This window comes from Scatophagus argus, chromosome 8 (genome assembly GCF_020382885.2).
Source record: "Scatophagus argus isolate fScaArg1 chromosome 8, fScaArg1.pri, whole genome shotgun sequence".
In the NCBI taxonomy this organism is placed as follows: Eukaryota; Metazoa; Chordata; class Actinopteri; family Scatophagidae; genus Scatophagus; species Scatophagus argus.
The window spans coordinates 23,437,221-23,450,325 of NC_058500.1; the positions used below are offsets into that span (position 1 = coordinate 23,437,221).

Here is a 13,105-nt window from a genome sequence, read left to right on the forward strand (position 1 = left end):
GTGGGCTGCAGCCGTTACTAAAAAGATGCATACCGCCACCTCTTGTCCCGGAGTATGTAGCGTGAGCTACTACAATACTACTTTACATAATTAACTATAAATAAATGACAAAAAATATATAAATAAAGTGATAATAAAACAGTAGCATTACAATAACCAAAAACAAATAAACTAACTAAACAATCAAAGAACAAAACCAAAAAACTTTATTCCATGATATTAACTGCCTTCCTAATCCATCTCCATGTTGTTCGCCCTTTCTTTTCTTGCCTCACCAATATTCTGAGACAGTTTTATCCTTTTTTACTGTATGCTTTTGACAGTTCATGAACATATGTTATGCATTCTCTGTAACTTTTCATTCAGAGCACTAATGTGATATACTTTATTAAGTCTTGTGTGGTCAAAACTTAGCCTAATTAAAAGAGTCTCCTCTCTTCTGTTTCTTCTCAACACCCCCTCTGTATTTATAGTTTTCTGTGTGCTATAATATTTTCTACTCTCTCCACTGTTATCCCTGTCTTGTTTGTTCTGCCATTTCTTCATCATTTCTTTCTCAAGCATCACCTTAGCTTCTCCTTTACCAAAAGGTATATCCATGACATCTTTCATCCTGGTTGCTTTTGTGGTTATTTTATCCTGCGTTTTCTTTTATGCAGACATGAGCAGGCACCCATCAGATCTTCATTTCTTCCCCTAGGCTATGCAAAGTGAATAAGTGAAAATCTCTCTCTTGGATTTCTGCCTCTGAATCAACACAGCCACCATCATTTCTGCTGTATGAAATCACAGCTGATCGGATCTTCTTTTTCCTGTGTGAGCCTGTCATTCACTGAGGATGTGTATTCCAGTGCCTGCATTATACACAATTCTAACTAACTAATATTTGCTTCTCAAATAATGGCTTGGACAATGTTGCAAATGTAAAATGATCCAAAGTCTGACTGCAGACTTTGCATTAATTTAGTTTAGTGCGTCCCAGTCTAATCCTCCTGATCAGGCCTTCTCTTTTGTACTTTTCCCCATTGACCTTCCCAAACCAGCTTCTTGTAGGATCTGATACACACTCCTTCCTTTAGTATCTAAATGCAATAACATCTGCCACTGCATCTGAGGTTTGTTCTGCCATGCTTATATCATCAACTCTATTTGATTTTTGGTTGATCCACGGTTTCATTCCTTTGGATGCTTACACGAGCTGGCACCCATAAAAAATGTATGTCAGTTTCTAATAATTAATAAAAAAAAATGAGGAGGAATGTTTGAGACTGGCCATGGTTACGCTTAAGTCTCATCATAGTAGTATTCGCAGTGGTTTGACTTCCTCTGTGCGCTGTATGTTGTGTGTCAATAAAACTGACATCATTCCAAGTGAATATACTAATACATGATCTCTTGTTGTCTTTTTCACTTTATGTTTTAGCTGTGGCACATAAAATGCAGCTTTTGGTTTTCCATTTTAAAGGGTTTTTAGTCCCATCAGTAAATATATGTATATAATGCTCATACCTCTAATACAGTGTAGCGGTCACATAACCCTGCAAGCTGAATTGAATTCTGCTTGTTCCAGTTGCAAGCAATCTATTATTGGTTGAGGCAGTGACTGAGGTGGAACAGTTTAACTGTTGATCTAGTCCTTGACCTCTCCTTTTTGATTTTGTTGCGTTCCTAACACACATTTATGCACACTTTCTCATGCAGAATGTCTTTGCTATCCTCAGCGTCATCCTTTTTCTTACAGACTGGTGGTGGCTCCCTCACTTGTGAATTTAGTCTTTTTCTTCTCCTTTGTTTTCTGGCATCCTGATTTATGCGCAAGTCCTGACAAAAACAAAAAGACACAACACATTTACCTCCCGATAAGACCTGAAAGCTGGGTGTTGAATCGTAAAGTGGTAAATGTCCAGAAAGAAAGACTAGCACAGCACTCCAGTTTTACTATTTAATGTTGCAACATGGATGTTTGGGCAAAAGGCCCTTCTTCAGCATGTATTAAGGTGTTATTAGGTGATCTCAACCAGCACAACAAGTAACCTCGCCAGCAGAGGGAGCCACAACCTTTACAAACACGTCTTACTGGTGTGTGATTCTGAAACATGTAACACCAAAGGAAGACGATCCATCATATGTTCACATCACAGATCTCACCAGACTTGTAATGGGTGAACTGTGTACTCTTAATCACTGTATAACAGTGTACACAAGCAAACAAGCAAAATTACCACTAAGGATCTGAGACAAAAATATAAATGGATCTACTTCGCCAATTAAGTTGAAAGACCTCTCTTAAAAATATCAAAGATGAGCTCAAAATTCACTTTTTAGCAATTTGAGGATCACTTTCCAGTATGTGCAAGTGTCTACTGTCCACCTGTTTGACTGACTGACCGACTATAGGTAGATATGAATGTAAGACCTTGGGAAGAGGTATTCACTATAGGCCTGTGCACTGAAGTGGTTAAGGGCAGAATCACATGGAGCACCAAATATGTGGTTTACCAGTTCAAATGTGCATGTAATTTAGATTATGCTGGGGAAACAAAATGTGTGTTTAAAACCAGAATCTGTGAACACCAGTGCTCTCTTTGTAGCTGGGCCACAGTCTGAGTGAACTACATTACAGGGGCACTTGCTGTGCTGATTGAGGTCACCTATAGTGACAACTTAATGCATAAGAAGGCCGTCTTGCCCTAACATCCATGTGGTAACATTAAGTAGTCTGTTCTTTTGAACAGGAGAATAGCAAGGGAATTCAGTCCAACAATAGCCAGTAGTTGGTTTAAATTACTACATTTCTCAGGTTATGTGGCGAGTCACCGGTGGGTCACTTGTGATGGTACGCTTTGACTCACACCATTTTCAGGAATGGGGCTTTCATTATGAAGCAGGGTGCATTTCATTTTTGTTTTTTTAATAACTAATGGCCAGTATTTGCTAAATGGTGAGTAACATTTAAAAGGCAGTTTTAGTTGGGTCTGTTGTCTCTGTTTGTCTGGGAAATGTCATGAGCTCACTTTTCTTGTGATTTGGCACTATATAAATAAAAAGGGAATTGAACGGGAGCTTTTGGGGCAAAATAAAATTAGTTTATAACTGCTTATATTTAGGATGAACATGATTCCTGCCCAGAAGGCTTTTCCCCTTTTCCTCCCATATGAGCAGTCCTGTATGCTTATACATATTTGTGATAAATTAATACTGGAAAGTATACTGACCTGGACCTACACATAATACTACAGTACAACCAAATACATCTCCTAACATCAGACCACTAAAATAAAACAGCTCTAATTAAGTTACACAAACTGCACATACTGTAATGTTGCAATTGCCACACAGCAGCTACTGCACAAGTTGCTACAAGGCAGGTTCCTGTGTGAGTAAGTGCATTCATTCATTTACTCGTTCAAAGCTCTGGCAGCTCTGTGCTGATGTGCCTGAAAAGTTGCTGAACCAGTTTCTTTGTCTCCTCAGTGCTGCTCCCTGAGCCAGCCCGGTGTACTATAACTACTATGGGGAACATCCCATTGTAAGTCCACTCCGATCCTTTTACGTCGACTTTTCAACACTCAACACACATCAACCCTTGGACGGTCTGTCCCACCATCCTGCATACCAGGAAGTTGGACTTTGCTCTCAGTGAGGGGCGGAGCTGGGTTTTTCCTTTCCCTCCTCCTTGTAACTCAGGAGCTACTTGTTGCAGAAAGTGGATGGTGTGGGAAACACTTCGCTGCTCGGACTTGACGAGAACACGGGCAGATTTTTGGATTTTTGACAGGTAAGACTCGAACTTGAGCAGATGCGTGCACCTTGTGTTCATCTACCTGCAGTTTCACATGTTTGACATCAAACCGGAGCTGAACTGGTTTCAAGGCATCAATCCAGACATGATTTGGAAGGCTGATAACAAATCTAGTGATCACAGGTGCTGTGATTAATAGGTTTATATTGGATCTTTTGTTGTGACAAAAAAGTCTGTACATCCAGAACATGTCCCTAAAGTTGACTCGTATTAAAACAAGAGAAATTTAAACAACTTCCAGCCAGTTCAGGTAAAGGTTTTGCACTGTTGTATCAGTGGAATATACATTAAATGATCAGATGACGGTAGAAGACAGATAACATCGCCATGTATCCATGTGTACATGAAAACACAGTTACCACTTCCAGTACACAACTGATGTGATACTTACTGTATCACTTCAGTGTCACAGGGAAAGCCCATGATGAATGAATGAATGACTGCTGACGTTAATACTATATCAGCTGGTCTATATCTATCTATAACATATCTATCTATAACATATATATATCTAGATAAGATAGGCCTTTATTATTCTTGTACTGGGGAAATTCACACACACACACACACACATACATATACTGTATATATCACAGGTTCTAATTAATGTACGCTGACCTCTGAACTGGGACACCGTCACACCTCTGCAGTTTACAGGAGCTGCTGTAGAGTGTGTGTGGGTGGCAGGTTGTTTGTAAAGGAACATCCTGAAAAGACCCCACAGGCACAAACCAACACACACACATACACACACACACACAGAGAGAGTGAGAGAGGGAGAGAGAGAGGGAGGTGGAAGGAAACAGGGGAACTGAGGTAACACCTGCTGAGAAGACACAGGCAGGAAGTTATGTCAATAATAACTTCAGAGAACATCTGTTTCACCTATAGTGTCAAACACATGTCATGTCTGGGATTTACACTGAGCCACACACACATGCACACACACACTTCTTCCAAACAAAGAGCCTGTGATATCCTGAATGTTGGATGTCTTAGATGCATTCACGGCCCATGGACCTTCAAGAACACCTTTAGAGGTTCAGCTAATGTCTGAGGTGCTTTCAGGGCCTTCTACAGAAATCGAATCATATAATTCTTAACTTTTATTTCTAATTATTAAAATTAAATTTAATTACACAGTAAAGACTAAATCACTATTTCCCTTTCTAAAAAAAATGGAAAAGACAACATTTGTAGGCTACTATCATTTGTGCTGTCTGGAATTACAAAGCAACAGGCCAGTTTATGTTGGTCCAGGTCTGCACAGCTATGTCACGGTACGGAGGATGATCAGCACGAGGTGATGGCCCAGAAAACTTCTATTCAATAGTGTTTGCTACAACTAATTTTATTATTGCCATGGCACAAGAGGGATCGAGCTATAAATACCCTCCAAGAGGCATCAGCTGTGTATTTGCTTCTATCAGCAGTTTACCATACTGATGCAGTCACTGTCTAGTTTGAGAGCTGCAAATGCATTTCCTATTGAGATCAGAGGAATATAGAAATCAGTGTTGGCAAGACAGGAGCTCTTGTTGTATTGTCTCTGTGTTGCCTTGGGCATGTGCACAAGCTAAGACAGCCTAGTGCTCCTCTCTCTCTCTTTCTCGTTAAAAAATTCAGAGGCAATTTTGAGTCATTTTTTTTAAATACCTTAAAATGTTTTACTGACAAATTATGACTCTTGTTGTCTGTTAGGAGCAAAAATAAGATCAGTCTGATGATTATGCAGCGGCGCAACTTTATCAGGAGGAGGTCAGGTTGGATAAATGGAATGATAAAGCATGTGACTGCCACTTCCTGTTTCCTTCCAACAGTAAAATCCTGTCTCAGGGTATGATAAAACTCTGTGTAGTGATTTGGTTCTGAGAGACGTTCAAGTTAATGCATCCTGGACTGTATTTAATGTCTCAGCAGTACCTGAAACAGTCCAGCCCACCAGCACAGGGCCTTGCACTGTGTTCGGACTGATTTCAGTCTGAACGCTCTCTTAATCCAAGCAAACCTTAACCACAGAGCTGGCAGATTGGAAACTGAGAATGAATTTTTTGTAATGGTTGGAGGGCACAGAAAAATGATACCAGTTTGGATGGTACAGTTGCAATAGAGACAGAGCTGTACATCACCAAACAACATCCTGCACAAGTAGTTCACTTCACAGCATGCACTGAGATAGTGTCAGTTACAGATCAGTACAATACAGACTGAAAATTATGAGAAGAGCCCTGCCACACTCTCCATGCAGACAGTTTGAGGTAGTGTAGAGGACAGAGAAGAGGTATTGTACCATATGACTTTTTATGAGGCCATAGGGCAAAACAAACAGCGGTTTGTTTGGTGCTGATAGGACTGTGCATACTCAAAGTGACTGTATGAGCTGTATGGCACATAGTCAGTGACAGACAAAACACTGCAGGTTAAAAAGAAATCTTTCACTCATCTTTATTAAGAAATAGAGCATTTTATATATTTTGAATTTGATTATTTATTCAAGCAGCTTTTTTCACATTTTAATATATTACTTAAGCCACAACAGATAGAATGTGAGTCCATAAACTTTAAAAAGAAACTTGCAGGAAAGGTCTAATAAAGTACTCTACTGAGCTGCATTGTGGGAAGTGTAGGATCCGTGGATTTAGGAAGATGGCCTCTTCTAAATACATAAACATGTGGTCTATGGACCGAGGCAAAACAACCTACAATGTGTATGTTCATGGTAACGGTAATGGATGACCATATCACCAAGTGCAACAATGTGGCTCACTGATGTGTTTTAAACAGTTGGATAAGAAGAACTCTATGACAGAGAAGTAAGACATAGGAGTTGTAGATACACACACAGTACTTGTCAATGGGATACATTTGTTGTCTTTGTTGGGTTTTTCCCAGGTTTGTTGACATGTATCACCACAGTGATAGAAGGGAGCTTTAACAATTCCATTTCAAAGAGGATTTATTGGAAACAGTATTTCAGTATTAGTGCCCTCTGGCTGTGTGAGAGTCCTCGTTCCCTTTCAGTTGTTTTTTTTCAAATTGATTTTATCAAATAAGAATACGTTTCATTTGTTTCTCAGTGGATTAAATTTCAGCTGTTGATTCACAACTGTCTTTTGTAAACATTTTAGGATTATATGTATTGTTTACATGTGCAATACATATGACATATGAAATACTGCTTAACCGTTTTGTTTTTACTTGGTCTTCATTTTAGCTAGTAGCATATTTTGCAATTTCTTTCATTGCTAACTTGTTTATAATTTTAAATGAACTAAAATCTATACACTAAGAGAGATTTGCCTCTGTGTACAACAAATCTAGAGTCAGGTTAGCTTAGCAGTTAGCATTAAGTTTTTTTTTTAAGACTTCAACTGCATCAACATCTCATTCACAGCTCACTAGTTAACATGTTATATTTTATATTATTATTATTATTATTATTCTTGTTACTACTATTACTACTAATAATAACAATAATAATTATGATCTACACACAAACAGAAATGTAAAAATGACAATTTGTGATTTTAGTCATTTAGATGCCATAACGATTTCTTCATGAACGTGTTGCTGACTCTAAATAATGATGTATGAATTAAACAACAATTAAACAACAAAGATAGGTCACTATTTTACACACATCTAGTTTATTTAATCAATACACATTCATCAAGAAATAGCTCCAGGACATCACAAAAACCACAAGCTGTCATTTTTATATTTCTGTTTGTGTACGGCTTAAACAAACGAGATATTAATGTTAATGATTAGTGAGCTTTAGACGTGTTGATACAGAAGATTTTTTTTTTTCTTTTTAAATGTTGAGAGAGCTGGGCTTCCCATTTACTAACTGAGGTATTTCTCAAAATAATGAACTTATCATCTGTGAAATTTTGTGTGTGTTTCTGTGTGTATGTATGCTTGTGTGTGATGTGTGAAAAAAAAAAAAAAAGCCAACAACCTGTAAATACTCTTAATCATTAACATTATGACTTGTTATTCTGCCAGCTCATTGGCAAACAAGTGGCAGCATGTGAGCATGTGTGTCTGTAAGTACTGTGTAGTGACACCACCCAGCAGTCATTACATTAGAAAATCAAGTACGGCTTAAACACTGAGCAGTGGAAACACTAATCAATGTGCTTGAAGTGTGTAATTACCACTGCAGCACATCTATATGAAAGTGACAGCAGGTTCAAACATGAGAAAATGACATTTACATTTTGAGATGTAGAGACCACACTTTATGTTCTGTCTTTGAATATGTCATGCAGGTAATATCACAACCTATGCCCAAAAAATTCCCCCAAAAAACAATATCTCAGTGTAATGTCTGTTCAAGTTTGGAACACACTTCCTGACCTTTTCAGGGCAGCAAATAATTTCCTACTTTTCATCTTGTGCATGTGGTTGCGAGTCACTATGACCTTTTCAGATATGCTGTCCACGTGCCAACTGTTTTGGACTGTCGGGGTGACCATATAGAATGAGCAACTATATCTGACTTGGAAATGAGCTGTGAGATAACTTGCCTTTTGACTATCAAATGTCTGACAGTGGAGTAAAGCTGTGGATCTGAGGAGAAGATTGTTTTTGTTCTTGCCCTTTAGAACCAAAGCAGCTTTGCTGAGCAGTCTGTTAATTCGGACATTGGACTTTACTTTAGTTTCAGTCTGAGGGTTTTTTTTTTATTATCATTAGAAGTATTATTTTACAAAATTTAGTAATTTAGATTGAGTTAGGGGTAATGACGTCCTTTGATATGTCTGTGTGGGTTTTGTTAATGAAATTTTACTTGCTTCCAGCATGCATTTAATGCCCTCTGAGGATTTTGAAGTCACAGCCCTAAGCCTATCCTCTGTTTACAGTTGTTGTGTTACCCTGCCTTTTGAAAAGACATTGACATGCTGGCCCTCTGTATGTTTTTATGATTTGACCCAGCTCTTCTGTTGTTGCTCCTTAACCAGTTTCAGAGACGTAGGCCTGAAATCCAAGATGCTGCAACAAGTCAAGCAACAAAAACAAGTTTCACAAGTTTCACTGGGGAAAAATGATGAAATATTTTTGTCATATATTGATGGGCTGTGTAATAAATGCTGCTTCATACTCATGTACAAATATAGAACTCTAAGGTTATTAAATGCACTCTTCAGTGCTGTGCTGAATATCCTCTATGTTAGATGATGATTTAAAATTTTAAAATCTAAGTCTCTGTCAAATATCAAAAAGACAGCTATCCCTGCTAATCATTGTCTGAGATGAGTCTCACCAAAGTCTGGAATTTAAGGAGGCAATGCTGACAAAAACATGCCCTTACTTTAGGGCGTAAATTTTGCACATGCATACTAAGCCCTAACATGCCCGGAATCAGTTTGCTACAACAGTGTAAGTCTGTCGTTACATGTTCACACTTTGACACACACATTGACGCATTAGGCGGAGACACCTGTAACCTGAGATGTCCAGAGAGTTTGTGAAGTTTGCCCTAAAATATCTGTGCTTGCTGAACAGTAGAAGTATATAAAATCACTGAAGTGACCTGATCTGAAAATGAAAACTGTGCTCCACTTTCTTCTACAAACGAAGTCCAAAATAAGTCACAGCTCTGTGGTTGCCTGCCTAAATATATACACAAAATGTAATGTATGTCTTATTTAGGTATAAAATTATATAAATGTGGCTGCTGCAATTGGGCAAGTTAGGTCCATAACTGACTCCATAACTACAGCAAATTTAGTCTTCACAGTAAGGGATTTGATGTCACAAGGCGGTGTTGTCGCTGACACAGAGAGAGCTGAACCCAGATGCAGAGTCAAAAAAGGGTGGCAGGCCGAGATCCAGAAACAATATTCTTTATTTTAACTAAGAAACTCAAAAAACAGGCACACACATACTGTGGCGAGGATCAACAAAAAGTACAAAAAAAGCTGTGGCTGAACTTGGCAAGATAAGACAAGAGTTTCCTGTCATGAAAAGCATGGAGACAATACAAATCCTGGCATGGAACAAAAGACAATGTAACGCACTGACACAGGTGACTGGGAAGACAAGGACTAAATAGACAAGACAACGAGACACAGGTGAAACATGTTAGGAAGGAGAAAGCAATCAGGATACCCAAAAGCAAAGCTACAAGAAACAAAGACACACAGGGGAAGTGACACTTTCAAAATAAAACAGGACATGACAAAAACCTTGAACATAACACATGGAAATACAAGACACACATGAAACATGACACATGGACTCAAAAACCAAATGACTCAAACCCAACATTTGAGGTGAACAGTGACTGACTTTATCCCTGTTTTATCTCTGTAAACTGGATGAAAATTGGTGGAGAACTGGCCCAGGGCTAGTTTTATCTCGATCCACAGATGTAACATGAAGACTGCTTTCCACAAAAGGGCCTTAAGCTCAGTAAGATAAAGTAATGTTTTGAGCTAAATGCTGATGCTCTGTGGACAGTTTTCACCATCTCATTTTAGTTAACATGTTGTTGTTCTCTAGTTAGCACTAAAGACAAAGTACAGCCAAGGCTCATGGGAATATCATTAGTTTTGTAGGTATTTGGACATAAAATCCCAAATGTTGGACAAATTTCCCCCTTTGGGGAAAAAGGAAAAGGCTTTCTTGGGCTCAGCCTCCAGAGAAACCCATGAAGGCCGACAATAATAATATTCATCCTACTGTAAGATGCTATAAAATGTTATCTTGCTAATCTAAACTAACCACTAACTTGGTGGCCCCTGACAGACTGAAGAGGTGAGTGATAGCAAGGTGGAAGAGGAAAATGGCAACAAAAGCAAAGACTTGTTGCATGTGTTGATGTAGGAGGGAAGGCACACGTTTGGTATGAGCAAAGGGCCCATTCACTAAACCTTTTCACAGATCAGCTCTGTCAAGCTTTGTCACAGCTTACATTGGATTACATTGCGGCATTGGTTCTACCGCGTTGGAGTGTGTAACAGGATTTTAACTTCCACTGTTTTTCTTTGTCTGTCACTTGTTTATTCTGTCTCGTCTCAGTAAGGAAGGAGAAAACCTTCTCGCCCCTTGCTTGGCTTCGTGACAGAGAAACACAAGGTTGGCACACATTCTGAAATATTTATTTTTATTTCTTAGTCAGATGAACTTTACAAGAAGTGCAACGACAGTGTGTGTGTGTGTGGCTTGACTTTCCTGTGATGAACAGACCTATACACTCAGTGACATGCTGCTGGCCAACTGCTTCGCCCTGCCTTGGCAGCCGTGAACATGTGCGCGGTTGATGGGAAAAAACAGTTCTTTATCCTTTTGTGGAAGCTTGTTTTTCAGGAGGGTGTTGGTTTTCAGCCTCTTTCAGCTAAGTCATGGGGGATTTAACAGCATCGAAACCCAGCACCTCACCTGGGATAAAGACCTGAGAGAGAGAGAGAGAGAGAGAGAGAGAGAGAGAGAGAGTGAAAACAATCCAGCCTCTCAGGGAAAGTGTGTTGCTGTTGGTGTTGTTGCTGTGTGTGGGTGTACATTTATTCATGTAACAGACTGAAATAAAAGGTTGCTTTGAGTGTAGGGTATAAGACTGAAAATATTGAGTTTCAGCTACAGATACAGATTAGAACTGAGCATCACAGAAAACAAATGGTTTATACTTGGAAAAAAAGATAAAAAAAACCCAATAATATTGTTGTTTTGTGATATTAGAGAATTCTAAAAAGGAATGGAAGAGCAAACTGAGAAAATGAACAAAGTAAATTTCTTTAACAGTGGTGTAAGTTCAGCAATCACAAAAACACTACAAGATTCATCCATAATGACCTGTGATTATCCATAGCACATTTCATGGTAATCCAACCACTAGTTTTTAATACACTATATAGACAAAAGTATTGGGATGCCCTTTTTCAGTGTTGGGCTTGGCCCTTTACTTCAAGTGAAGGGAAATCGTAATGTTTCAGCATACCAAGACATTTTGTGGCTTTGTGGCAACAGTTTGTTGAAGGACCTTGTCTACTTCAGCATGACTGTGCCCCAGTGCACAAAGCATATCCATAAAGACATGGCTGGATGAGTTTGACGTGGCAGAGCTTGACTGGCCCACACAGAACCCTGAACTCAACCCCATCCAGAACCTTTGGGATGAACTGGAACAGAGATTGTGAGTGTAGGCCTTTTGGTCCAACATCAGTGCCTGACCTCACTATGCTGTACTGCACAAATGGGCAAAAACTCTTGCAGAAAAACCTTCCCAGAAGAGTGGAAGCTGTTATAGCTGCAAAGAAGTATTTAGAATGCAGTGCCATTAAAGTCCCTGTTGGTTTCATGATCAGGAGTCCAAATATTTTTGTCTATATAGTGTATGCAGTAGACTAAAGATTTTTTTTTTTCCTGATCTTGGTTTAAGTAGAATGCTCATATTAAATGGGCAAATACAGTAAGCCATATATGGGGTCACCATTTGAATAAACTTGGGAATAACCAAAGCAGGTTTAATTGAAATCCACCCAAAGGGAGGGATGGATGGATGGATGGATGGATGGATGGATGGATGGATGGGTGGGTGGGTGGGTGGGTGGGAAAGTGTGATGCTGCCTTGCTTTTGCCCTAGCAGAGCATAAATCATTTGTGTGATCTGCAGGGTTGGATGATATGGCTATTAAAATCTATCCTTGTACTATTTTTATTTATCTTTTTATTCTTGTTACTTGTGTTATTATTATTAAGTGACTGAGCATCTTGGGCGGCACAGTGGTGCAGTGGTTAGCACTGTCGCCTCATAGCAAGAGGGTTCCAGGTTCGAATCCCGGTCTGGGCCCTTCTATGTGGAGTTTGCATGTTCTCCCTGTGCCTGCGTGGGTTTTCTCCGGGTTCTCCGGCTTCCTCCCACAATACCAAAAACATGCACATTAGGTTAACTGGCTACTCTAAATTGCCCCTAGGTGTGAGTGTGAGAGTGTGTGGTTGTCTGCCTTTGTGTGTCAGCCCTGTGACTGACTGGCGACCAGTCCAGGGTGAACCCCGCCTCTCGCCCGTAGTCAGCTGGGATAGGCTCCAGCTCCCCCGCGACCCTGACGGATAAGCGGTATAGAAAATGGATGGATGGACTAAGCTTCTTCATTTTCTAAACGGGGTTTAATTAGACCTTCCTGACTAATGGTTCTGTCCTGCACAGTGCTTTGTCACATGACCACCACAATGACCAATAAACAATAAATTGAAGTATTTAGTCACAGTGAGCCATATGGAATACCTATTGGAAGTAGAATAAGCTGTTAGTTTGTTGACTGCAATGCTAAAAATTGTTTGGCATGTGATTAAACC

The 13,105-nt window shown here is 39.4% G+C and overlaps 1 protein-coding gene across 1 annotated transcript in view; it reads left to right on the forward strand.

The window, feature by feature from the left end:
- The first annotated feature begins 3,557 nt into the window (after positions 1–3,557).
- plch2a (phospholipase C, eta 2a) overlaps positions 3,558–13,105 on the forward strand; it is a 185,658-nt gene continuing 176,110 nt past the window's right edge. Inside the window, exon 1 of the mRNA XM_046397958.1 lies at positions 3,558–3,778. The gene's annotated coding sequence lies outside the window, so the exon portion shown is untranslated. The remainder of the gene's footprint in view (positions 3,779–13,105) is intronic.